Source organism: Hippocampus bargibanti, linkage group LG09 (assembly GCF_051943395.1).
Source record: "Hippocampus bargibanti isolate YZ-2025 linkage group LG09, ASM5194339v1, whole genome shotgun sequence".
Lineage (NCBI taxonomy): Eukaryota > Metazoa > Chordata > Actinopteri > Syngnathiformes > Syngnathidae > Hippocampus > Hippocampus bargibanti.
In genome coordinates this window covers 7,949,511-7,976,779 of record NC_142742.1, presented here as the reverse complement: position 1 = coordinate 7,976,779, position 27,269 = coordinate 7,949,511, and the positions used below count along the sequence as shown (strand labels likewise).

At 40.3% G+C, this 27,269-nt stretch overlaps 1 long non-coding RNA gene across 1 annotated transcript; it reads left to right on the top strand.

Annotated features, from left to right (window-relative positions):
- LOC148893532 (uncharacterized) lies at nt 1-25,038 on the top strand. Its single transcript, XR_016116093.1, has 3 exons — nt 1-123; nt 8,743-8,938; nt 24,470-25,038. It is a non-coding gene; the product is annotated as an uncharacterized LOC148893532 (long non-coding RNA).
- The last annotated feature ends 2,231 nt before the right edge of the window (nt 25,039-27,269 follow it).

The window sequence follows — 27,269 nt, the reverse complement described above, 5'->3', positions numbered from 1 at the left end:
AACGGAGCTTGGGCACAGAATTCAGTGCTTCGCGGAGCCTAAGAAGGATCGCAGCGGCAAGCTGCTCCATCTAAAACTGCCGTCTGATTGAAATGCAAGCATGACTACGCCGAAGCGGCCGGGGTGAGATGATATTTTTATTTGGTGTCTCTGTCAAAGGGAAATGAGCGCAAAGATGGAAAACACAGTCGCCGTTTGAGCAGAAAGATGAGCGTGACTGTGTTTCCCTTTGCTATTTCATTTCATCCACTGCATATTTGCCCCGAATGTGTGTGTATTATTATTTTTTTACCACGGAGATGACACGCCTTTTCATCAAGTCAGCCCGACATGAAATCATTCTGGCTGTTTGGATCAGTAATGGCCTCAAATGTTAGCTAACTCCCTCCCTCCCTCCCTCCCCACATCCTCGCTATCTCTTCACAAACGTCAAGTGTTCTCAGACACGTTATTTCCCAAAGTGTCCTTGCTCCAAGGATCTATTGTTAGCCTAATGGGGGCTAACGACACTAAGACTCTAATTATGGAGGTCAGCAATAAGCCCTGATAATATTGCGGGCAAAGTGGGTAATTTGTGGCAGGCCTGTTGAAGGGTGGGGGGGGGGTGGCATGAAAAGCAGACGGGGGGGGTAACAGGGAAATGAGGGGAGGTGCGGTGGAGGGGGTTGTTTTCTTGTGTCAGCGCCTTGTCCGCCAAAGACCAGCAAGCCAAACGGTGGGGGCAATATTAAGACACTGTGTGAATTTATGGTCGTCAGCCATTGAAATGGAATATTTGATTATATTATGGGCCATCAACAGGTGATTTCTCATGAGGTATGCTCCTATTTGATAGTCGCCGCTCAAGTGCCCTTTTTATTTAAAGCATAGAAGTACAAAAGCCCCGTTCATAAATGTGTCCACTCTAGTGCCAGGGTTTTGTCATTTTCACTCAAATTGCAGGATCCCATAGAATATTGGGTTTTAGGATTACATAAACATTCAATGCAGCATAAGAAACCTTTGACTGTCTTCTTTTATCAGAAAAAAAAGAGTTAATTCCTAAATTATATGGATCTGGAGTTATCGGAGGTGCAAGTGGGGGCGGCTGTACAAAATAATCCATTTCATTTCTAAGCGCCTTCCAAAACTCTCAAGGTCACTTTACAGTCACAGGATCAGTTTTTCTGTGGGTGAGCAGTGGCAGCCACACGCACCCGTGTTCACTCAACCCAGAAGTAACTCAACTAGATATAAAGCTAGCTAGCTAGTAGATAGTCAATAGATAGCAAATAGTTAACCAGCTAGACACCCAGCTATATTGCTAATAGATAGCCTGATAGATAGCTAGCCAACCAGCCAAATAGCTAAGCCATCTAGACAGGTAGCTTGATAGTCAATAGATAGCCAGCCAGACAGCCAGCCGGATTTACCCAACTACAATAAAATACATAATCAAAACCCCAATGGACATGGGTACAATCAGATATCAATAATGCTGATTAGAAAGTGTACAATGGGTCCTTCCTTGTCTTTTTACATTATGTTGTTCACTTGAGCTATCTAGCTGGCTATCTGGCTATCTAGCTAGCGATCTAGCCGTCTACCCAGCTAGCCATCTATTAGCCATCTAGCAACCGAGCCAGCTATATATCTGCTATCCAGTTGCTATCTATAGTGTTTTATTTTTCTTGCCTTAAGCTGCCGTTGTTATCAATTTTGCTCATATGCTACCTGGCTAGCTATTTGCTATGTATCATTTCCGTTTCGGCGGCTTGCGTCAAAAGGTAAATGCTGCCCCCTTGTGGAAGGGAAAAAACATTGACAGAGGTCTACCCAGCGCTTTATCGGCAGCCCCTGCAAGAACAACAAACCCCGAACAAATTCGGGAATGGCGCTCCACATCATATTTTCAATTCCCGAATAAATTTGGGAATGGCAGTGAGTGATTTGAGGGAAAATGTGTTTGGAAAATCTAAATGGGGTTTGATGTTACCATGTCAAACTCATCTACAAATGCAAAGTCCAATCTCAGTTTGTTTTCTTCTGTTTTTGATTTTTAAAAGAAGATATTATATTTGGAAAACCTTTTTTCATTCATTGAAGGTGCGCCTTATAGATAGAAAAAGTTTGAAAATACACCATTCGTTGGGGGTCTGCCTAATACTCAGGTGTACCTTATACACCGAAAAATGCGGTACTTGAAGCAGACCAAACAGACCTTTTAAACCTAAATTGATGAACCAAAGAAAACTGAAGTAACTGGATGGTATGATATTGACGGAAAAAAAGAATGGTGACGAAAATGCAAGCAGGGGAAGTGTGAATTGGACAATATGAGGAGCATAGCAGACAGGAAAGTCAGACAGGTAAGAACACTGAAAAACAGAAAGCACAGTTGGTGAAAAAAAAAAATACTTAAATTTGCATGTACAGTGATACCTCAGCTTACGAATTTAATTGGTTCCCGGAAAGGCTACGTTCCTCATCAAGTGTTTAATGCTGATGTAACCGGCCTTTTTTGGAAAAAGATGCCTCACCGGACTTTCATTACACAGGAAGATAAGTTTGTCCCTGGGCATAAGCCTATGAAAGATAGGCTAACCCTCCTTCCTACAGTCCTTATGGAATGTGACGCTCCTTCCAAACAGTAACTCCCTCCCTCCCACCTCCTCCCACGCCATTCCATCAAGCCATCAACGACCATCACAAATGTAAATAAAACGACTTTATTATACAGTACAGTTTATTCCTTTAATTATAAGTCAATAGCACGTTTATTATACATAAAATAAGGTATGTTTTGTGTAGTTTTTAGGCTTATTCAGTAGAAAATTATGTTTTATGGGGACCTGGGAACAGATTATTCTCTTTTAATGATTTCTTATGGGAAATAAATGTTTGGCAGATGAACCTTTCACCTTACACACACTTTCTGGGACCCAATTAAGTTCGTAAGCTGAGCTGAGGTATCACTGTATTCGACAACAATCTAAAGATTATCTGCAATACAATCCGACGTCAAAAGCCAAAACTCTTGCGTTATAGACACCAAAGCAAGTCAGCAAGCTTGTGCCTATTCTGTCATCACCAAATATCAAAGCCATTCTGCCACCAGGGATCTGTCCAAACAATTAAAAAGGAAACCCTTTGTACCATCACACTTAACATGTCAGACCCCCCAAAAAAATTATAAATAAATAAAAAATGAAACGGAACTGTTCTATTGGAGTGGCATGCCTTGATGTCTCCTGTGACAAGCCCCGTAGAGACAACCAATGGAACAATGAATGGCACTGCTTAAATGTTCAATATTATTTTGACACCAAATCAAAAGTTGTTCACTATTGCGATGGAGAAAAAAAACCTCTATCCTGTGTGATCACTTATGAGACCCCATAGGTGAAATAGCTAGAAATACTGACATAATATTCTCCTGGCATCTTTTTCTTTGACATTTTGAACAGATATGGGAATAATTTTACATTGTGAAATGTTATTACATCGTGGGGGGATGAAAGCAACATCTGAGGCTCATGAAAAGCTCCCGACGATCAATGAGAAGGATTTCTAGGTGGTTGTTTGAGTTCTTTTGCCTGCCTGTCATTGTGCCTCCCAGTATAAAACCGGGTGTTTTGCTGCTATTCCGATTCAGATGCTTTGAGTACAAAAGCTATTAGTTAGGCTGTGGCAAAAAAAACATACCTATCAACTTGTACAGTTTCATAGTATTTTATACATTTTTTTAAAATAACTTTAAATAATGTACGGCGTACTACAACTTTTATATGGAGAATTAGTTTTTTTATATTGTGAACCAAATCTTCCAAATACCATTTTGACTCAAATCCAGTTCGTCTCAACCGCTGGTAGCCAACGACAATGCTACCGCAGATCGCTACTATCGTCACGGCAAACCAGCAAATGTAATATTCAATCATATGTGTATTTTTTTTTTTTGCGCTGCGTACGGTCGGATTGATAAAAGCATGATGCACCTGCCCATTAAACTATCTGCATTTACGCTTGCGTTCGCATTTTTTTTTTTTATCATTTCAAATAATGTACGGCATACTACAGCTTTTATACGGGAATTGTAATCATTTATATTGGGCAGCTATTAGCTAAGGTTGTCAGTTATTTAAAAACACATTTATTGAAATGTTAGTAAGAGTGAGATAAATGTTTTTTTTTTTCTTCCCCAAATCTTGCATATATTAGCTATCTATTAGCTATCTAGCTAGCGCTTCTGTCTATTTGAGTGATTTCCGGGTTGAGTGAACGCTGGCGTGTGTGGCTGCCGCTGCTCACTCACAGAAAAACATATCCTGTGACTGTAAAGTGACCTTGAGAGTTTTGAAAGGCGCTTAGAAATGAACTGTGGGTACCCTCAGTGGTCTTTTAACAAATATCAGAGGGAAAAAATTGGGAACGAAAGCAAAAATTCTGAAGATACAAAAAGGAGAGGAGTAGCAAGACCTTACATTGCAGGGGTTTCTGAAAAACTACAAAGAGTCCTTTGGCAACACAAAATTCCTACTTATTTCAAACCGATAAACACTTTAAGGCAAAAATTAGTGCATCCAAAAGATAGGCTGCCAAATGAAAAACAAAGTAATGTAGTTTATTCAATTGTAAGAATGAATTCATTGTAAGAATTAAAATTGTAAAGAGCAATACATTGGGGAGACCAAACAAATTCTCTAAAAAAGACTTTATCAACATCGCAGGGATAATACTAGTGGGCCTCAATCGGCAGTACATGTGCACCTAAAAGCTAGCAACCACTCATTTGACGACAATGAGGTTAAAATCTTAGCGAAAGAACATAGATGGTTTGAAAGGGGAGTATAAGAAGCGATTTTCATGAAACAGCTAAATCCTTCACGAAACCGATATGGTGGGGTAAGGTTCAATTTGGATCGTTTGTACAATAGCCTGCTTAGGCAACATAGGATTAGTAATGCTGATGAACGTGATACCAGAGAAAATAGGGCAATCAAGCCAGTCATTAGTCAGGACAATAGCAACGATCAGTGGAGCCACAGGGAGTAGTCCTCTGCTCCCCCCAACCTGAGAGCAGGGACCTATCATAGCAGAGTCCGGCACCGCCACATCTGGACAGTAGGGATATATATATATATATATATATATCGGGCCGAAACTACCAGTAAGACTTTAGTTCGCTGAAGAAGCATCTTGGATAACAAGCTAAACGTCCGACACCTTCAAAGAAGTACAGAACCATTTTCATCTTATAAACGAAATGTATTATTATTATTAAAACAAATTTCCTGCGGTGGTAGTGACAGTAAATCTTGAACATCTAACAATTCAGAAATGTCAGTTTTTTTGTCTGCATGATTGTTTTTATGATGCGTGATGTCATCAGCAATTCTGATTGGACACAATCCCTTTTTTATTGGAGCCGCTGCCATCTGACCCCCTTTTGTGATGCGACAATGGTCCTTTTTACAAATTATTTTCACTTCCTTTTCACAGTAATAAGCTTGAGTGGCTTTAAACATAAAAGAAAGCAAGACAATTTGAGACGGGGTCTTTCACTGTGCTCTGTACATAATCCCAAAAATGAAATTCCTAATCTTCTGCCAAACAGGGGCTACGTTTTTTTAAGACTCCAATTATGCTCGGGCAGAAATTAGTAGCAAAATGTTTGAACATGGAATAAAAGCAAGGCGGGAGAAAACAAAAGCTAACTAGTTAATAAGATTATCTAGCCTGTGCACATCATTGTCATTCACATAAATGAGAAAGATTATAAATCACATTCATAGCAGCCTAATCCATGAAAGACTCGTGATATGATTACTTTCTTTTACATTTTGGGAGTGAGTGTGATGGATTTATCTTGAATCCTGAAGAGTCTTTCAAATATAGCTGGACATGAAGGTTATAAATAGCCGGTTGAAGATGACTGAGATAAGTAAATGCGTTTTAGAAGCAAAGCACAACGAAATCCCCAGGAAATAAACTTTTGATATCTAAACGCTTACATCGGTTTTACATTTTCAGATCACAAATTCTTTCATAAACGTCAACGGGTGCAGACATTTTCAGCCCAGATTACCCCCCCCCCACCCCCCCGTCATTCGATAGCTCCACTGGCTTCCAGTCAAACTTAAAATCAACTGCAAAAAAATAAAAAATAAACTAGAAAAATAAGTCCAAAACGGCAGCACTGTAAAGGCTCATCGAATCTATTCTCATCTAAAAATATTTCATTTAGAAGTGTGCTTTCACTCTCTCAAATTTTAGTGTCAAATTTGGAAGCGGGCATTTTCAAAGTAGGTGACACCATGTATCTATTATTGTTACCCTAATTATAACTGCACAGTACTGCATTAGTGCGTTCTGTTTTGAAAAAAATCCACAAGAAGGGCTATAGCACCAAGATTGTTGTTCCAAAAAAAATCACGGTGCATATTTACTGTAAAATGAATTCAAAAATTAACCAAAAAAAACAAGAGGAAATCAGACTGCTTCTTCACATACAATTCTGAAGATGGTTTCTCGGCAGCATCCCATCTGTCTTGGCTGATTACAGCCACTTTTATCCCTGACCTCCCCTTAGTTCCTGACAAGGTCAAAGAGCTCCCATTAGACAGAACCAAGCCTCGCTTTTTGCCAGCCAGGGAAGTCTCCAAATCGTGCATTGTGAAGGTCAGAGGCTGCATAATGAACTGGAAAATGTCAGTGATATTACACCCCATTTAAAGAGCGGCTTTTCCCGCACCAGTAACCAGTGTGAAATGCCCCCCCCCCCCCCCCCCCGCCTCCCACTCCCCCTCTTCTGGACCTAGAGAGCTTTGGGGTGTGGGTTTGCGAGTGAGGGAATGCATTTTCCCGTGATTTCATTAATGACTGAGTCTTCCATCCGATATTACACTGTAAACAAGCAAGGATCACCAAGGGAAGGTCATAAAACCAGCACATTAGTGTCTAAACTAAAAATTGCGCATTGGATGCTCAAAAAAAAACAAACAAACGGTGGAAATGGAAAATAAAAAAAACAGCTCAATGACAGAATACAAACATTAGTGATAGGAATTTGTTTAATTTAATTGTAAATGTAAGTTCAGTGAAGTATCGCGGCAATTACCAATTATTCTGATTCACACATATGCACACACACACACACACACCGCCAGGAATGTCAATGGCCGCATAAATTAGCGTGAGAATAAAGCAGGCGAGGCGACGTGGCTGAGGCGCAAAAAGGGCATCCAAAGGAGAATGTTAATAATGATTCCTCTAAAACAATTTCCATTAATTTTCAGCCATCTCACCGGGGAGTAATATCTACATGCCCGAGGCAGATTTAAATTGCATAGTCTGCTTGGAAACAAAACAAAAAAAGAAGACGAAGACGAAGCCTCCCCAGTGTCCATCTGCTCTCATCAGATCAGGATGAGTCAAGGGACACTCATGAGACAGATGCATAACAGTCGAAGCAAGTTAGTAGTATAGCAACCAATCCAGGAGAAAAAAAAAACGCACCTGAACACACACGCACACACACACACACAGACACACGCACTCATTCACTGCCAGACGTGCAAAAATTTGTCCACTCTTGTGCCAGGGTTTTTGTCATTGTCATTCGAATTTCAGGATCCACAGAATATTGAGTTTTAGGACTAAATCAACCTTCAATGCAGTGTAAGAAACTTTATACTCTCTTCTTTGTTCAGAAAAAAAAATATTTCCTAAATTATATGGGTCTAGAGTTGTATGAGCTTGAAATGAGGGTGGCTGTCCAAAATACAATGCAATACATACATAATGGTTTATATAGCACTTGAACAACAGCTGAAGCTGGAACAAAGTGTTGACATTGGAAGAAGGGAAATGCCGCCCCCTTGTGGAAAGGAAAATTTGGCCAGCGCTTTATCGGCACCCGAGCAAGGCAAAACCAAAACCCTAACAAATTCACGAATATGTATGTCACATTTTCAATTCCTGAATAAATTTGTGAATGGCAGTGAATGAATTAAGCAAAAAATATATATCCTAAATTATATGGGTCTGGAGTTATATGAGCAAGAAATGAGGGTGACTGTCCAAAATACACGCAATACATACATAATGGTTTATATACTAACATTGAAAAAGGGAAATGCTGCCCCCTTGTGGAAGGGAAAAACATTGCCATACTAAGGCCATAACCAGCACCTTATAATAATAATAATAATAATAATAATAATAATAATAATAATAATAATAATAATAATAATAAATTTCATTTATAAACTCCTTTCAAAACTCTCAAGGTCACTTTACAGTCACAGGATTTAAGTTTTTCTGCGGGTGAGCAGCGGCAGCCACATGCGCCAGCGTTCACTCAACTTGGAAGTAACTCAAATAGATAGAAAGCTGGCTAGCTAGCTAATAGATAGCTAATAGATAGCCAGCTAGCTGGATAGGTAGCTAATGGATAGCCAGCTAGATAGATAATAGATAGCTCATAGATAGCCAGCCAAGCATGAAAAACCAAAACCCGAACAAATTCGGGAATGCCGCTCTCCATCTTATTTTCAATTCCCAAATAAATTGATGAATGGCAGTGAATGAGTGAAACAATGCTAAAGCCATTTTCTGTATTCTGTATTTTGTTGCTATTTTGCCTGGGCAATGAGGGCAGATTGCAATTTTTTTTTGCATGTTTCTCAGTACAAAGCCTTCAGACAATGTCAAAGGTAGGACGTGAAAATGCTCTCATTTCATATTCTGACTTTGTGCCAGGGAATATGTCATATGACACCAGGTCACATACCCACTCAGCATGTGAAGGCGAGGGCCGCGTTGCCGATAGCTTCGTCCAGACGGGAAGGAAGGCAGCCAGCTCATGTCACGCGCAGCAGCATCAAGGATCACCTGCGTCATCACCTGAAGATCTACGCTGGCGTCTTGCCTCTGTTCAAGTGGGGGAAGGGGACAGGTGATGAAAGTAAACACAAATGAAAAATGATGACACGCAATGACCTCCAATATTTCCATTCGAGACTGCCTTCAACATTATTGTAACAATATTAAAAAAATGGATATACACTGGCTCACTCGCAATACAATACATATTGATTTTTATAGCCCTTTAACAACAGCTGAAGCTGTAAAAAAGCGCTTAACGTGGACAACTATCATATACAGGCAATAAAGCAGTCACAAAGATAGTAGAAAGCACCAGGGAGTAAAACTAAAATCAAGTCTGAATCCTGCTGAGTCCAATGCCAAAGAGTACAGTACAATACATCCTACTTAGAAATTAAATGTATTATTATTATTATTATTATTATTATTATTATTATTATTATTATTATTATTATTATTATAGCGCTTTCACAACAGCTGCAGCTATTATAACAAAGCACTTCACATAATCGTCAACACAAAGCAAAATAATAAACACAACAGGAACATAAAAACATGGACAGTTGTGCAATCTTAATGACTTTCCCCATGTACTCTATAATATTTGAGTACAAGACAAACACTTCTAGATAAAAGAGGAGAGGATGAAAGCTTCCTTTTCACCAGTGGATCAGATGGTGGAATGTGCACATCTGCTACAAGCTAAGTATTGAAAGCAAACATAAAGCTGTAGCATGCATTGCAGAAAAGAGACTGTCTCACATCTCCTGTTCCACATAAACAAGTGAGAGGATAAAGAATATATGACAGTGAACATTGATTTTAATGTCTGTCTCCATATATTGCTGCACCATTTGTGTTATAGCATTATAACCGCCGCATAGAATGAGCAATGTTTCCTTGCCATACGTGTTTTCTAATATCCTGGCTCTTGCCTGTTCCTCCCAGAGGTCGGCTTCTTCATTTGCAAGCGAGAGAGGGCGAGAGGAGATGGCTGCCCACCAGCCTGTCCATCAGGCAAGGCTCATCTCGCAGAGTGGGAAGCACACGCTTGAAGCTCGTGACTATGTGTGCGTTGATTAATATCGAGAGGGCGAGGCAACGCCTGTCGGGGAGGAAAGTGGGAGCAAGCCAGCGAGAGGACAGTTCGCTTCAGTCTCGCCCAGGGAGAAGTCTTGCGAAGGGGGTAATGAGGCAGAAAGGGGACGAGAGCACAGCGGAGAAGGCTGAAAAGCCGAAAAGGAGGCACAAGGACAGGCTGCCACATTCTGTCCGCCTCATGTGCACCCTTCATTCAATCTCTCTGTTCTCACCTACTCACAGCAAACTCCTTCAAGGTTTCACCGGACATTCTCATCTCTTACAATATGGCACTCCTTCCTCCATCCCTGCCTCTGGATATTTATTTGAACACCAGCTGAAAATACATCCAGTTTTGCAAAATACACACCTTGTATGGGTGACCCTTGATTTCTTCTGTGGTCAAACCATTGCCACCACAAAACACATCCAGGTATCGATACTGTCCATACTACTATTCCAAAGTTCAGACATTGTTTGAAAACAATACATTGGTGTCAAAGTCATTTTTTTTGCCGCGGGCCACATTGTAGTTATGGTTTCCTCTCGAGGGCCGTTATGAATTTGGGGAACCCATTAGAATGTTTAAATCCCTTCAAATATTACATATAGAGCACACAGCAAATTAATGAATAACTCGTTTTCAAATCTCAAGTCAAGAATAATGACTTTTATTGTGGTTGACATCCAAAAATATGAAATTTTGGCTCAGATTTTAGCAATCATCATGGAATTTAACAAGTTTGATTTGCTATCGCGGGCCGAAAAAAATGATGTGGCGGGCCGGATTTGGCCCGCGGGCCTTGACTTTGACACCTGTGTTGTAAAGGGTTCAAGAATCACTGTGTGATTGGTGGGAGTGTACATGCTGCTGATATATTTGTTTATAACTGCTATCCCAAAGTTGACCAGCAGATGGCTGTGCTTTATTTTCCTTGACATTACATTGGGTTGTTGTTACTGGCAGTACAGGTTTTGCTTTCCGCGCTTCTTTAAGTTTCATTTTCATTAAGAAGACGGCGAGAATGGACATGCTTTATCGCTGTACTGTTTAGCAAGGCAAAGATAAAAAGGACGAAGATCAAAACTTCCATTTCGGACGGAAAGCGGATAAAGTGTTCTACTGTGGTCCCATTCCAAACATGTAGAGGACTCCTGTTCTTTGTACTGATGGTTAATTCTTTCATGTGATTTCACACCACCGACACCACCGTAAAACACTTTGCCCGCTTTCGCTTGTGCAGCTGCAGGCAGGGGCCTCCCGTGCCACTCATTGGTCGCCAACCGGAATGTGATAGGTCGCCTAAGCCAGTTGACCTCGGGCAGTTGGCAAGGGGCGCTTTTTTCAGGACCACTGGAATTCAAATGAAAATGTGAATTGCTGAATCACTGTATTGAACATTCAAATCCTGGCCCTTTCCTCAAAATTAAAAAAATACACGTTTTAGTAGTGTTTAATTGTTGTAAACTCAAGATTAACATCCCTATCTAATCAGTATCAAAATGCACAAATTAATAAATAGTTACTCTTGATTTATGACTAAAAATATTCCGTCTTGCGGTGTGAACAAAGCTGAAAAAGAAATCCTGGCTTTGCACCAAAGTGTAATGAGTTCTGGTTTGGCACAGGCCCCCAATCTCCATTTTTTTTGCATAATCCTGCAAACAAACACTGATAAAAATAAATCTCTGAGAGAAGGTGACCAAAAACATCCATCCATAGCTTCGATCTTCATAGGTTGCCAGAAAGTCACATATAAATTCACTAGCACTCGCATTCACACTCCTGTATGCGTTCAATGAGCCTACTACGACGCATGTTCAGGAATGTTGGAAGTAGGGCGCTATCGACATTTGCTTTGTCATGATGGATTTCCTTTACAATGACAGCCTGAAGTTTTCAATCATCTGCAACTTTTGGTCATTGGAATTTTAAGTGTGGCTGTGTAAGCATGAGACACACTTATGTATAACATAGCTACCTAGCTATTTTACATAACAAGCTAGCAAGATAGCGAGCTATATAGCGAGCCAGGAGCCGGGTAGCGAACTAGATGCTAGATAGCGAGCCAGGTAGTAGCTAGATGCTAGATAGCGAGCCAGGTGGCTAGCTAGATAGCGAGCCAGGTAATGAGCTAGATGGCGAGCCAGGTAGCTAGCTACACGGCGAGCCAGGTACCTAGCTAGACGGCGAGCCAAGTAGCTAGCTAGATGGCAAGCCAGATAACTAACTAGAGAGCCATATAGCTAGCCAGAGAGCCAGATAGCTAGTAAGCCAGATAGCTAGCTAACAAGCCAGAAAGCTAGATAGCGAGCCAGGTAGTTAGCAAGCCAGATAGCTAGCGAGTCAGATCGCTAGCAAGCCAGATAGCTAGCAAGCCAGAGAGCTAGCTAGCGAGCCAGGTAGTTAGCGAGCCATATAGCTAGCGAGTCAGACAGCGAGCAAGCCAAATAGCTAGCAAGCCAGATAGCTAGGTAGTGAGCCGGATAGCTACCCAGTGAGCCAGATCGCTAATGAGCCAGGCCGCGAGGGAGCCAGATCGCTACCGAGCCAGATAGCTTGCGAGCTAGATAGCCAGCAAGCAGGCTCAGTGATAGAGCACAACCACTTGATGAAATGAAATTGACACCAATATTTCCAGTGTATGTTCAACCTTGAGTTTTCAACTTTAACTTTGTATCTGAGTATCAACTTTGCTTTTGTTTTTGACATTGTCCCAGTGTTTGTAGCCTCCCATTCTGCCCGCCCGCCTGCCTCCTGCCACACTCTGACCCTCCCAACCAACTTCATATTTGATTGATACCGACTTTAGATGCCATTTGGAGATTTGAATCCTGGCTGAGTTGCTACGGCACGAGCTGCAGCCTTTGTCCAAGTTTGAGGCATGACAAGGACAAATAGGAAGAAAAAACAATAAAGATTGCGGGTGGGTGTAGCGGCTAGTGCGGCCTCTGCATATGATGTATTTTAAATGACTTTGACAGAGGAATTTCAACAGTCTCACTGGGCTGGTGTTAATCTGATGTGAGAGGATGCCACACTGAGGCTGATGGGACACACAGATAGAGGAAGGCTGAGAGGCATAAAAGGAAAGAAAGAAAGAGAGAGGAAAATAAAGAGAGATAGGTTCACACAGCTGGCGAGAAAGCCTCCCTCTTCATCTTTTCATCTCTGCAGTCTTTCTCACTTTCCTGCTGCCTTCCCCAGCCAGTTCTATCCATTTGCCACCGAGCCACAGCGCCCCTCTTCTCTCTCTCTTCTTTATCTTTCACACTTTGTATCAAGGAGCCTCTCAGTTCCCTCCATATTTCTCCTTGTCAACCCCTGCACTCACCATCCCGCTCCACCGCCACTACCGCCCTCTGTCTTTCACAGCGATTTAGGAAGTCACAGCCTCTCCCTTCCATTTATGAAATTGCTCATGTTATTTCCTGCACCATCGCACCCCCGCCCCCCTTCACTTCCCTGCACCCCTCCTTCAAACAACCTCTGGACCCAGCCTCCCTCTGCCCCCCTCGTACATCTTCGTGGATGGATGCATTCTCTCACAGTCTAGTCAAAACACGACCTCACTCGTATTTCCAGCCGACACGCTGCACAAAGGCCAATGCTCTCAAAACAACAACAAAAATAGTTAGGCTAATATTCTCAGACATCAAGGCTGGCTTCTGACTCAACAACGTTGCCACAATAACACAGTGAGGTCTTTCTTCATCCTCACCTCGTGGCCTCGTGTTCACCTCATATACTTGTTACCGACCACTGTGAAAGAGGCACATGCTACCATAATTTACCTTTGGTTGTGGCTTTTTATAAATTTTACCGCTGAAAGGCATCACCGTTGGAAGCGTTGTACAACCGGTGCCGCAGTCGTTTTCAAGGTTGCGGAAAATGGTTAGCTCTTGAAATGCAATGCATTTCTTTCAAAAGGGTTTCAAGGATCCTGGTGCAGGCTAAGTGATATGAGGCCATGAGATACATGTGACCCAATTTGGTTTTTTTTTAATACGTGTGGGCAACTGCGAGCGTAAGCTAGAGATGCAGCACCGTATGGTGGGAACAATCCTATCTATCGTAAGAAGCAAGAGTTTGGCAAGTATTAAACACCAGAGATGGGCAATTCATTTAATTGTCATTATAGTATTAATGTGTTTTAATGGGTTTGTACCATGCAATAAATGACTAAAAGTATGTCGTAACGGTGGCACCGACGGACAGATGGACGGACGGGCGGACGGACGGACGGACCGAACGACGGACAGACCGAGCGACCGACCCACCGACAGACAGATCATTTCAACACTTGTTCGTCAAGACATTTTTGTATTCTGCATGTTAGCAAAGATTGTTTTATTCTCATAGAAATCACAAAAAAATATGTATTTCCAATTGAACATTGCAATCCAATAGAGCAATTCAGGTAAGATTAAGCTTAGACATGACTGTGCATTGACCAGCAAGATATGGATGACTTTGGAGAGGAAAGCAGAGAAGATTATCCCACTATGCCATGGCTTCATCCGTCCTGATGAGAAACAAGTTTGATGTTGTAGCCTATTTTGAAACAGCGACGACTGTTTGAGCTCCCCACGCATGACCTGGGTGATGAATGGCGTCCGCTACCAAGCAAAGAAAGGAAAAAGCTAGTCCGAAAGCTCTCCAAAGATCAATATGTACACACAGTGGTACTTGCTTCGCATGTTAAAATCGCCAAACCAACGCTGACAGACAAGCAGGCGATGGGCAGAGGGGGGGGGGGGGGGACTCTGAAGAATTAAACAAAGAAGGTGCATACGTGGAGTCTGTCAGCAGGTTTTCAGAGCGATTTACGTGTCAGAAAACTCAAGGTCGAGTCGGAACACGATCCAAGTGTTTACACGCAGGTTGGCGAAAACCCCAAACCCCTAAATATTGTCTACACGAACAAATATCATATAAATATTGAATGCATGCCTGTTTCACTCTCAAGATAGCACAGAGGTGCTAATGCACGCTTTTATCTTCAGCCGCATTGATTACTGCAATGCTGTCAAAGATCTCTTTGCAACTTACAACGACAGCAAAATTCAGCAGCCCATCTGCTGACGAGGACCACAAAGCGAACGCACATTACATCGGTTTTAGAGGCCCTGGCATCGGCTCCTTTTCGTGTTTCATGATTGATTTTTAAGGTTCTTTAATTAATTTGGAAATCACTTGATGGTGTTAGGCCCTCTTAACGAGCAGGTCTTTGACCACAACAACTGTCGCAGATCCTTGGTTCCTCGATAACGATCTTTTAGTAATACCCAGAGCCAGATCTAAAACAAAGTGATGTTCAAAGTCTCCAACCTAAACGTTGTCAAGGTGGTATACCAATTATTTGTCAGCAGTTTCTATTTACTATCTAACCAATATACAATTTTATTTATTGAGGTAAGATTTTATGCTCCGTGCATCCAGCAAGAGAAACGACGCGTCTTTGGCATAGCTAAATTTGGAACAAAATTAGTCAACACTTGCGGCCAATTTGATCATTAACATAAAGCTATACAGTATAATTGAGGACTGTCAGATTATTGACCTTGATGCTGCTTGACCTTTTTTCATGTTTATGAGAAACTGGACCTTTAACATTTCATTTATATCTCAGAGTTTATTTTTCTTTGGGTTTGCAATTGCTTTTTGTTAATGCCTTTGACCAGTGATTTCTGTTCATGCTTTGTTAGTGTTAAATACAGCTTGGGAACTTGCAAACTTCCCAGACAGAGTGTGTAAGGCGAAAAGTGTGTATCCTAAAAATTAATTTCCTTTCGGAAACCATGAAAATGAGAATAATCTGTTCTAAGGTACCCATAAAACATAATGTTCTACTTTATAATTTTCTAAGCCTGAATACTACACAAAATATACCTTATTTTATGTACAATAAATGTGCTATGGTATTATAATTAAAGAAATAAACGGTACTGTACAATAAAGTCGTTTTATTTACCTATGCGATGGTCATTGATGGCTTGATGGAATGGATAGCTTTTTGCATAAAGTGTTTCAAGGAGCTCTGGGTTGTACATCTTGGAAGTTGTGATATTGCAACAGCAACAGATGCAAGCAGAAACACTCGATCATTCATAGCTGGTTCCCTTGCTTGTCTTTTCATTTCAAATTGAACTGATGGCTCGTGCGGGTTATTTGTGGAGCCTGATTGATGGGAATTTTAACCTTGCAGTCTACACTCTGCCTTTGAACTATCAAAGTTGAAACCAGTCCAAATTTCACTGTTCTCTATCTATTTTCTATTATCTATTTTCTGCCTGTCTCTTTAATGTTTAAACCAGCTCCCCTCACTGCTGCGTTCTTGACCAAGCGTGCCTTTAACCGACGATTGGGGGCGGGGGATAGAGGACCAAAACAAGCCGGCTGCCATTTTCTTTTAGGAGAACTTGCTCATTCGCGAACGACACATCACTCATTGAGGCAGCTCCGTGTGTATCCCAAAAAATAGTCCGGATGCCAATGTAAAATTTTCATAAATTTAACGTTCGTAAACCGAAAAGTTTGTAAGCCAAGGGGTTCGTAAACCGAGGTATCACTGTAAATACTTTTATACAAACTTTTGTTTGAGTCTACGTTCGTGTTTTAACAGTCTGAAAAAGCAATATCTACACGGGAGGAGGTAAGCTTCTAATTTTCACAAGTGGCCGAGGTAACTTGACAGCCAGCAATCGATTTAGTCTGTAATTATATAAATGTATAAAGGAGTTACGAGATGGCAGGGATTGATTATTATGCCCCACATTTAGTTTGACTAAACACATTTTGTGATTCCGTTTTTCTCTGTGAATTAATGAATGGATCAAAATGGGATGGGATTGCGGCAGGTGGCGATAGATGAGATGTGGACCGAGGAAACAACAAGCTGTGAGCGGCTAATAGCAAAGAGAGGAATTACGATCCAATTGCTCAATCTTATTGTGGTCTCAAATGCTGCGGACGCCTTCTAGCCCCTCTGTGTGATTTGATTCCATTTGGAGAGTCTCATTTTCCCCTTGATCTCACACATTAAGGACTTTGCTATTCAACCTCTAGGGAATGAATCACAGCAATGGATTGGGCTTGCGTACAGTTTCTGAGACAGAGGCTGGTCAATGTTTTATAGCCTTGTCCCTGTCCATTTTGATCTTCTGGCCTGTAGTTCACATCATGAGGGAAAATAAATAAACATTGTTGAAAGGGTGAGGTCGAAATTTGGCTTTTTGGGGGTCGGGTGGGGGTGGGAGCAATAAAAACTATCCTTGGCGTGACACCGACCTTGTTTTACAGACAGTAAAATGACAATATTCTCATGTTGTACAGTTGACTGTTCTGTTCCATGCCCATCGATCCATCCATTTTCCAATCCGCTTCATCCTCACAGGGCTTGTGGGGGTGCCGGAAACATCCCTGCTGTCTTCAGGCAATGGTCGAGGGACACCCTGGACCAGTTCACAGCCAATCATAGGGCACAAAGAGACAGTGTGTGGATGTATGTGTGACATGCAGAAGATGAGACTCTCGTCGCGGCACTGGACTGCCCAGAGAAAACATCCAGCCAATTATCCCTCTTAATTATCTATTTGACCAGATGGAATTGATGTTTTTGGAGAACTGATTGGATAATCAGGAATGTTGCATACAATTAGTCTCCTTGGATAAGCTTGTTCATCAATCCAATCTGGCCTCCTTATTTCGATCGTCTGTTGTCAACTGCCTGGTATATTCACACCTCGGGTTTCTTCGTTTTCAATGCTTTGAAACATCAAAATACTTCCTCGGCAAGAGACTGAAAGGTAAGATAGTATTTTTTTGCGGAGCTCAATATACAAATCGAGCTTCTTCTGAACAAAGATGAAACCCACTTGCACACAAAAGAACCCCACCGCGTTCATTTCTGACCCCGTCTCGCTTCTTGAATTAACAGCCCATATTCTTAATTCACTTGGAGGGCATACTGGCATTAAACCAGGAAGGCAGCAAGAACAGGAATGACACTTGATAGGGCCTCCAGTAATTAAACCCTAACTGACCTCGGTGTTAGGACATCATTAGTTCTCCATCGTAATCATCACACAGCGGGAATTCCATTCTGTTTCGTCCCATTGTGAGTTTGCGGAACAATTAAATGCAGACCAACGGCAAGATTGAAATGAAGTAAAGCTAAAGTCTTTTTTAAAAACATGATTCAAGTCTGGAGCTCCAAATTGACCCTCGGTGTGAGTGTGACCACGGATGACTGTTTGTCTTCATGTGATCTGGTATTGGCTGGCGATCAGTTCAGGGTGGACCCCAAATAGAGCAAGGTTTGGCTCAATAATGCCCCGCGACCCTCGAGAGGATACGATAGATGGATGATTAAACTCTAAAACATGACACAGTAACCTTCAAAGTTGGACCATTTGCGGTTCAGCTAAAATGGTCTGGAAAAATAAGCTTCTAACTCCAATCAACACAACTTTGAAGCTCAAACGGTCATGGATGTGATGTGAAATGCCAAAAAATGCATTCATCTTCCATTTCAAATCAAAGAAGGTCACAAAAAAATCCAAAGTGTACAGATGGCTTGTGCGAGTTATTTGTGGAGCCTGATTGATGGGATATTTTAACCTTGCCTTTAAACTATCAAAGTTGAAACTCTCTCACTGTTGTCTGCCTGTCTCCTTAATGTTTAAACCACCTCCCATTACTGCTACGTTCTTGACCAATCGCGTGGCTTTAACCGAAAACTGGGGGCGGGGAATAGAGGACAAAAACAGTCAGCTGCCATTTTGTTGTTAGGAGAACGGGCTCGCTCGCGAATGACACATCACTCATTGAGGCAGCTCCGTGTGTATCCCGAAAAAAGTTTGTATGCCAAGGTAAAATTTTCATAAATTTAACGTTCGTAAAGTCCGAAAAGTTCCTAAGCCAAGGGGTTCGTAAACCGAGGTATCGCTGTATAAGGCACACCACATTATAAGGCGCTACAGGAGAGGCTAAGGCTACGTAGTACTTTTTCTACAGGGTGAAATGGAGTTGGTGCTTGCTGACAGTAGTTGCGAGACCTGTTGTGGCTCAACATTATTTCACATATAAGGCACACCTGCGTATAAGGCGCAGAGTCATCTTTTGAAGGAAATCAAGGCTTTTGGGTGCGCCTTATTCACCGGAAAATACGATACACAAAATAGGAAAACAATGCATCGTCCTACCAAAGAAAACATAACCTGCTCGGCAGAACTCAATTCAAAATAAGCCTCTAACAAAAAGTAAGCCTCAACTTTTAAAAAGATCAATAACTGCCATGTGTGAAAAGTTCTGCTTGTTGAGCACCGTGAATTCTATCTTGATAGCGTCACTACGTCGGCCCACAAAAAAAGCTGTTCAATAAAACGAGACTCCTTTCGAAATTGCAATTACCTTGTGAGGAAATTAATCATGCGAAAAGGAACAACGTGATAAGAACTGTTAACAGGTTATTACAACATGCCACGTTGGACCCGGCTAAAAGCTTGCTTCCATCAGGAAGGAACAAAGTGCATCCTGAAGCCTGATTTCACATTAAGGCAATTTAAAATATTCCAGATCTCCTAATTTTCGTGGTCCGACTTCTATGTAACTTCATTTGACAAGATTAATTATACAATTAAATCCAAACTTCTCTCAATTATGTGGAGCAATGCAGTCCGCCTGCTCGGGCCGACCTTTCACCTTTGCTGCGGCAAGGTACCCGATAAGCATAATTTCATCAAGAGACGTCGAAATTGCTGCCTATTTTGCGACTGGGCTCAACTCAGCATATTAGAGTGTTTAATTGCGAGCAGACTTCGCAACCGTGCCTTTGACACGGAAAGGCAAAATGTGACGGCCGTTAGCTTGCGCGTTAGCGACACTGCACCATCTCTTTTGCTGATTGACGGGACAATCGACTAAAACAAAAGACTAAATTGTGTGTCAATTGTTTGTGTAATTACAAGTGGCAGGCTTGCCACTCTTGCTTCACTGATTGCTTATACGTGAGAAGAACTTAATGACGTCATATGCCGTTAATAAATAACTGAGTAAATAAAGGCTTAAATAAATGCTTAAATATATAAATAAACGGTTAAATAAATAAGTAAAAATGTAAACAAATTAAATAAACAAATAATACTTCATGGTACATAAATGAATAAATAACTGAATAAATAACTGATTAAATAAATGCTTAAATAAATGATTCGAAAAATTAATTAATTACTAGATTAATTAAATAGACTAAATAAATGCAAAGTAAATAAATACTTAAATAAATGAATAAATAAATAAATAAATAACGGAGTAAACAAATGCTTAAATAAATACATATGTAAACATATTAAATAAATAAATAATACATACATACATGGCAAAAATAAATAAATAAAAAATGAGTAAATAACTGCTTTAATAAATTCTTAAATAAATGCAAATTTAAACAGATTAAATAAATAATACATACATACATGGTAAATAAATAACTAAATAAATCCATAAATAACTGATGAAATACATTCTTAAATAAATATATATGTAAATAAATAAAGTAAATAGACCAAATCGATAAAGAAATAAATATAATTACATGAATAAATAAATAAATAAATACATGAGTACATAAATGGTTAAATAAATGCTTACATAAATAAAAAAATGTAAACAGATTAAATAAATGAACAAACAATCAACAATCAAATAAATAAATAAATAAATAAATAAATAAATAAATATTAATTAATTGATTGATTAATTATTTTTTTGCCAGCTAATTTGAGAATATATGCACCAATGTGGTACCCCCGGGCATGAAGTCAGTGACATTTGCTGTATTTAACATTATCATTTGAAATGACCCAGATCATTTTTTCACTCCATACAAATACAGTAAAGTCTCGTTATATCGATATTCAAGGGAGTCCGAAAAAATATCGATATAACCGGGACTATCGATATATCCGACCCTGTTTGCATGTAATTTTCTCCGTGCGTGCATAGAAATAGTATCGATATAACCGGGACTATCGATATATCCGATATCGATATAACGAGACTTTACTGTACTCAATTTTGACACCCAATGGCAATTGTGGATTTTTTTTTCATTACTTTTGAAATATTATTTTGAGTGAAAGACTCACTGCAGGTCTTTTATTTTATTTTTTTCAGTGTCTGTTTAATGACATAATTTCCTACTTGAAAACTCAAGTAGCATGACTGATGAGTTGGTTGATAATTTCACTCTCAAACAGTTAGCGCCCAGCAGGGGATTGATACAGACATATGAAAAAACATACTTGGTGATTGCCGAATTCTGAATCACGTCAATCAGGGTAACTAATTAAATCAAACGCTGTTCAAAGAGTGCTCGGAGGCCAGAGGGCTTTTTCCTTGAATAAACTCCCTATCAAACTCAAACGTGGCAGTATCGTTCCCATCCATCACCAACTTTAGAAATACAAAACACTTGAAGAATATTTCGATACATTCAATGATGTCCAGAAAAAAGGCCTTTTTTGCATTTTAAGTCAAGCTACAAATGTTATGATGGATTTGTCAGCACGCCGCGAATAGCGTGTCAATCCTAGTACCTGCAGAAAACCGACGCAGGTGCGGGGAGAACATGCATTGGAGCCGCAGGGAGTAGTCCTCTGCTCCCCTCAACCTGAGAGCAGGGACCAATAATAGCACCGTCACGTCTGGACAGTAGGGATATATATATATATATATATATATATATATATATATATATATATATATATATATATATATATATATATATATATATATATATATATATATATATATATATATATATATATAGGGCCAAAACTACCTGCAAAAGGTTTTAGTTCACTGACGAAGCCTCTTGGATAAGAAGCGGCTACACTGGTTACTTCTATTGTCCTGCCTGAGTATGGGGTCATAGACCCCATACTCTGGCCTGATTGCCCCATTTGATCTGGTATCACCTCATCAGCATAACTAAGCCTATGTTGCCTAAGAAGTCGGTTGTATGAACAATCCAAATTGAACCTCACTCCACCATGACGATTTAATGAAGGGTTTTGCTGTTTGATGAAAATAGCTTCTTTTACTCCCCTATCAAACCATCTATTTTCTTTCGCGGTGAAGATTTTAACCTCATTGTCATCAAATGAGTGGTTGCTATCTTAAAATCCATCCGTGGTCACCAGCTGTCTGATGACTTTCTTCAGCGTTAATCCAAATACCAATCCTAAGAGTTTCCTCGGTTAAAACATAGTAACCATTCTAAAGACTAAGGTGCACCCGCAGCAACGCAATCTATCGTCGCCCCGCAGGCCTTGGTCACAGCTGCTCTCACCCGCCTTGGGAAGAATTGCTTCCATTTGGCCTGTCACTTTGGCCATGGCCACGGAGGCTTTTCCCATTTGTCAGAGAACGATAGCGTTCCTCAAGCTCTCGCAAGTAATTTGTAGCCACTGGCTATTACAGGATGCGCACACGTGTTTGGCATTGAACCGAGATCAGTGCTAGTTCGCGAGGGTTTTTTTTTTTTTAACTTTCACTGACCAGGGGGGGAATTGAGGCTCACGGAAAAGACGACAAAAACGCTGTTGTCGTTGTAGGCTTGATGCGGTTAACATTTTTGCAAAGACTGGCAAGCGTTCTAGTAAGTAAGATATAATTTTGCACTCTAAGACACTGCGGCAGTGACACATTCACTTATTCATTGCCAGACATGCAAAAATATGTCCACTCCAGTGCCAGGGTTTTTGTCGCAGCTTGGAATTGAACCGGATTTACGTGAGACAATCACTTTTTGTCAATGGATGCTACAGCTTCGTGTTTGATTTCAAAACTTAGCTTGAAGCAGACCTGCACATTCCACCATGACGTCCCTGTATACACTGGCGAAAAGGACACTTTGATCCTCTCTCCTTTCATCTAGAACTGCTTCATACAACAAAAAGTGTGCAGAAAGTGCTTCAGACTGAATGCATTGGATTGGATTCACTTTTATTAGTCTCGCAGTGGAGACATTTACATTTCACAGCAGCAAAGATATGAAAGGAAGATGAAAGGAAAAAAAGAAGTAGAAAAACAAAATACAGGAGCTGCTGGAAAGACTGTCTTTGTGTTGTCATATTAGTTTGTGTTTTGTTCTTTTGACTTTAAGATGGCGCCATGCCATGAGAGTGGCTGCCTTTACAGCAGCTCCTGTATTTTTTTTTACATCTTCCTTTCCTTTTCTCTTCCTTCCATAATTTTGCTTCTTTGTAATGTACATTTCTCCACTGTAAGACTAATAAAGGCTGATCCATTCCAATTCAACCACCGTTCAGAAAGACAAGGCGAAATGGACTGGAACAGCTCTCGCTGCAAGAAATGGACAAAGCACAACGGTCCCTGAATAAAAACAAAAATAACAAAGCACATTTCATTAAATCAGATCAAATAAAAACGTGACGTACGTATTGTTTTAAATTTACTGACAGCGTCATTCAAATCCGAAAATTATTATCTTTGAGAATGCAGAATTTGTCCCGCATCTCATTAGCGAGTTTGCCCCCCCCCCCTCTCCAGTCTTTCATTTCCAAAACCCACGCAAACCACATTAGAGCAAACACAGTTTGAGTGACGCTCATAACTTTTTAAATATATCCGACAGCCATAATGTATTCCCACATTTAATCATTCCTTTATATTGACATTTCTAATTAAGCGGCATAATTGGAAAGCCTCTGTGAGGTGGCAATCATTTCAGCGTCCACTGAAAAATTAATGCAAAAATTATTAATGAATCCGTCTGCTTTTAATTGCCGTGCACCTCGTATCCATTATCGCCGCCGCATCCTCCTTGAAATGGCACAATGACAAATACAAGTGTCATGTCAGCGCTTTCCGTCTTCATCGCGCACCTCAATCAAAGCTAATCCATTTCACCTCGTCGTTGAGCAGTCAACAAATTAAAGCCCCATTTCATTTTCCTCCTTCATTAAAACGTCTCGTTTCCAAGGTGACCATCATTTCGCGACGGGTGCAAACAATTTGGGCTTTTTGATATTTTCACGGCAGCAACGGAATGGTTGCTGATTACAAAGGATACAAACCAGCACCTTTTTAATGCTCTGGTACAAATGTGAAAACATATTTTCTTCTAATCTCAATGAACACTAACTCATTCACTGCCATTCACAAATTTATTCAAGAATTGAAAATATGACATAGAGCGCCATTCCCAAATCAGTTTGGTTTTGTTTTTTCTTGCTTGGGGGCCGACAAAGCACTGGCCACACCTCTGGTAATGTTTTTCCATTCCACAAGAGGGCAGCATTCCCCTTTTTCCATGTTAGCGATTTGTTCCAGCTTCAGCTGTTGTTAAAGCGCTCTATAAACCAATGTGTATGTATTGCATTGTATTTTGGACAGCCACCCTAATTTCAAGCTCAGATAACTCCAGACCCATATAATTTAAGGAATTGTTTTTTTCTGATAAAAGAAACATTTCCCTTTTTTCCATGTTAGCGCTTTGTTCCAGGTTCAGCTGTTGATACCGACAACAAGTGGAGCAGCTGGAGCTCTGGTGCAGCCATCACAAAGTGGAGCTGAACACGTGTATTCTGGACAGCTTCCTTCATTTCAAGCTCAGATAACTCCAGACCCATATAACTTAGGAATTAACCTGAATTGGTTGCCAGCCAATTGCAGGGCACACAGAGACAAACGAAATCTGTCAATGAACCCAAAGATGTGGAAAATGTCCAGAATGCTGCTGTTCACCTCTTGACTGGTACTCGTAAGAGGGAGCATATAACTCCTACTCTGACATCCCTTCACTGGCTCGCTATACATTTTACAGTTCTTTTCAAGATCGTATTATTAGTTTTCAAAGCTTTGAATTGCTTTGCCCCTCCTTACATCTCCGAGCTAATCCACATTAAAATCAATGTTCACTGTCTATTCTATTATCTATTACTATTCTTTATCCTCTCATTTGTACTCTTTAGCATTTGACTCAGAATGATTTCAACTTGATCTTGGTTTTAATCCCTGGTGCTTTCTACTATCTTTGTGACTGCTTTATTTCTGGTATATGATAGTTGTCCATATTAAACACTTTGTTACAGCTTCAGCTATTGTTAAAGCACTATATACAGTAAATCAATATGTATTGTATTGTATTGTATTGTATTGTATTGTAGTATTGTTTTGTTATACTACACAGTGATACCTCGGTTTACAAACCCCTTGGCTTACGAACTTTTCGGTTAACGAACGTAAAATGTATGAACATTTTACCTTAGCTTACAAACTATTTTTCGGGATACACACGGAGCAGTGAGGGGGGGGGGGGTTACAGACAGACAAAGAGTGAAACCATTCTCCAAAAAAGAAAATGGCTGTCCTCTATTCCTCGCCCCCAGTCTTCGGTTAAAGCCACGTGATTGGTCAAGAGTGAGGGGAGGTGGTTTAAACACTAAAAAGAGGCAGGTAGACAACTGAGAGAGTTTCAACTTTGATAGTTCAAAGGCAGAGTGTAGTCTGCAAGGTTAAAATATCCCATCAATCAGGCTCCACAAACAACCCGCACGAGCCATCTGTACACTTGATGCAAAAAGCTATCAACCCAGCTAAACAGAACACAATTGATGAGGAACTAGGTAAAATTAGAAAGAAAGAAGGCTACGTTCCTCATCAAGTGTTTAATGCTGATGAAACCGGCCACTCCATTCCATCAAGCCAGAGGTTGAAAAACGTCTGTTGATTTGGATTAACAAAAAGCAGCTAGCAGGGGACATTGTGAGTGAGGGTATTATAGCCGAGAAAGCACAGCAACTTCACTGATATCCTCAAGAGGCAACCTGGAAGTTTGTCATCCATTGACAACTACCATCACAAAGGTAAATAAAATGACTTTATTATACAGTACAGTTTATTTCTTTATTCTTTATTATTTCTATAGCACATTTATTATACATGAAATAAGGTACATTTTGTGTAGTTTTAAGGCTTAGTAAACTAGAAAATTGTGTTTTATGGGGACCTGAGAACGAATTATTGTCATTTTAATGGTTTCCCATGCGAAATTCATTTTTGGGATACACACTTTTTGCCTTCGTAAGCCAAGGTATCACTGTATATCCAAAATAGTGTGAAAAGCAGCTCAGCAAAAACGATTCAATGTCATAATGTCCAAAGTAGTGGCTTCTTTTGATGTGACATTAAATAAAAAGAAAGAAAAGGCAGACACAGTGACCCACTTTGGCTGAGAGGCTGCACCCAAAATGGCTTGCACCATAAATACACCGACAAAGACCCTCTTACAAACCAAGGTGACATTTTCCTGTCTGCAATGAAACACAGGGGATGAAGAAAGTCCCATTTGGTTGACACGTCACATGTTCTTTACTCATATTACGAGGAATGAAAAACACAGAGCAAAATGAACCGGGTGGGGGGGTTGCGTGGGGATGCTTCTGAGACAAGCCTCTTTTGCATGCAAATCATATCTGAATTTCTCATTAGCATAAATGCATGAGCAACTTTAAATGCTTTTAATTTTCAATCTAGCCAAGCAGAGGAGTAATTTGTCACTGTCAGAATGGAAGACTAAAAGGGTGGGGACCAGAGGGAGCCAAGGACTGCACGCTCAAATGGAATCACAGAACATTTCTGATTTACTAATTGACTGATGTGCAGTTCAGTGAAATTGCCTTGAAGGTGTAAATAATTCTGTGTATATCTAAATGGCTCAAATGAGAAAGTGAGGGGCGGAAACGCAAAAGCACATTACATGATGCTTCTCCTCGGGCCATGCTTTTCTCCTGTGATTCTAATTCCCAGCATTTTACATTTTCACTGGGGGTCTCCAAAGGTTTGGATGTTTGTCGGTTTTGTAGTCAATCCTAGATAATGAACTGGAAATTAAAACGGAAAGTTAATTTCCTTCACAGCTATGTCGCAGTAAACAAAGACATTCAGAGAGCACCGGGGGAAAAAAAAACTCAAACTGCAAGGTTAGCGATACAGTGATACCTCCGCTTACGAACTAATTGGTTCCCAGAAAGTGTGTGTAAGGCGAAAAGTTTGTCTGCCAAACGTTTATTTCCCATAAGAAACCATTAAAAATGAGAATAATCCGTTTCCAGGTCCCCATAAAACATAATTTCCTACTAAATAAAGCCTTAAAACTACACAAAATATACCTTATTTTATGTATAATAAAGGTGCTTTTGGATTGTAATTTGTAAAGAAATAAACTGCACCGTATAATAAAGTCGTTTTATTTACCTTTGTGATGGTAGTTGTCAATGGATGACGAACT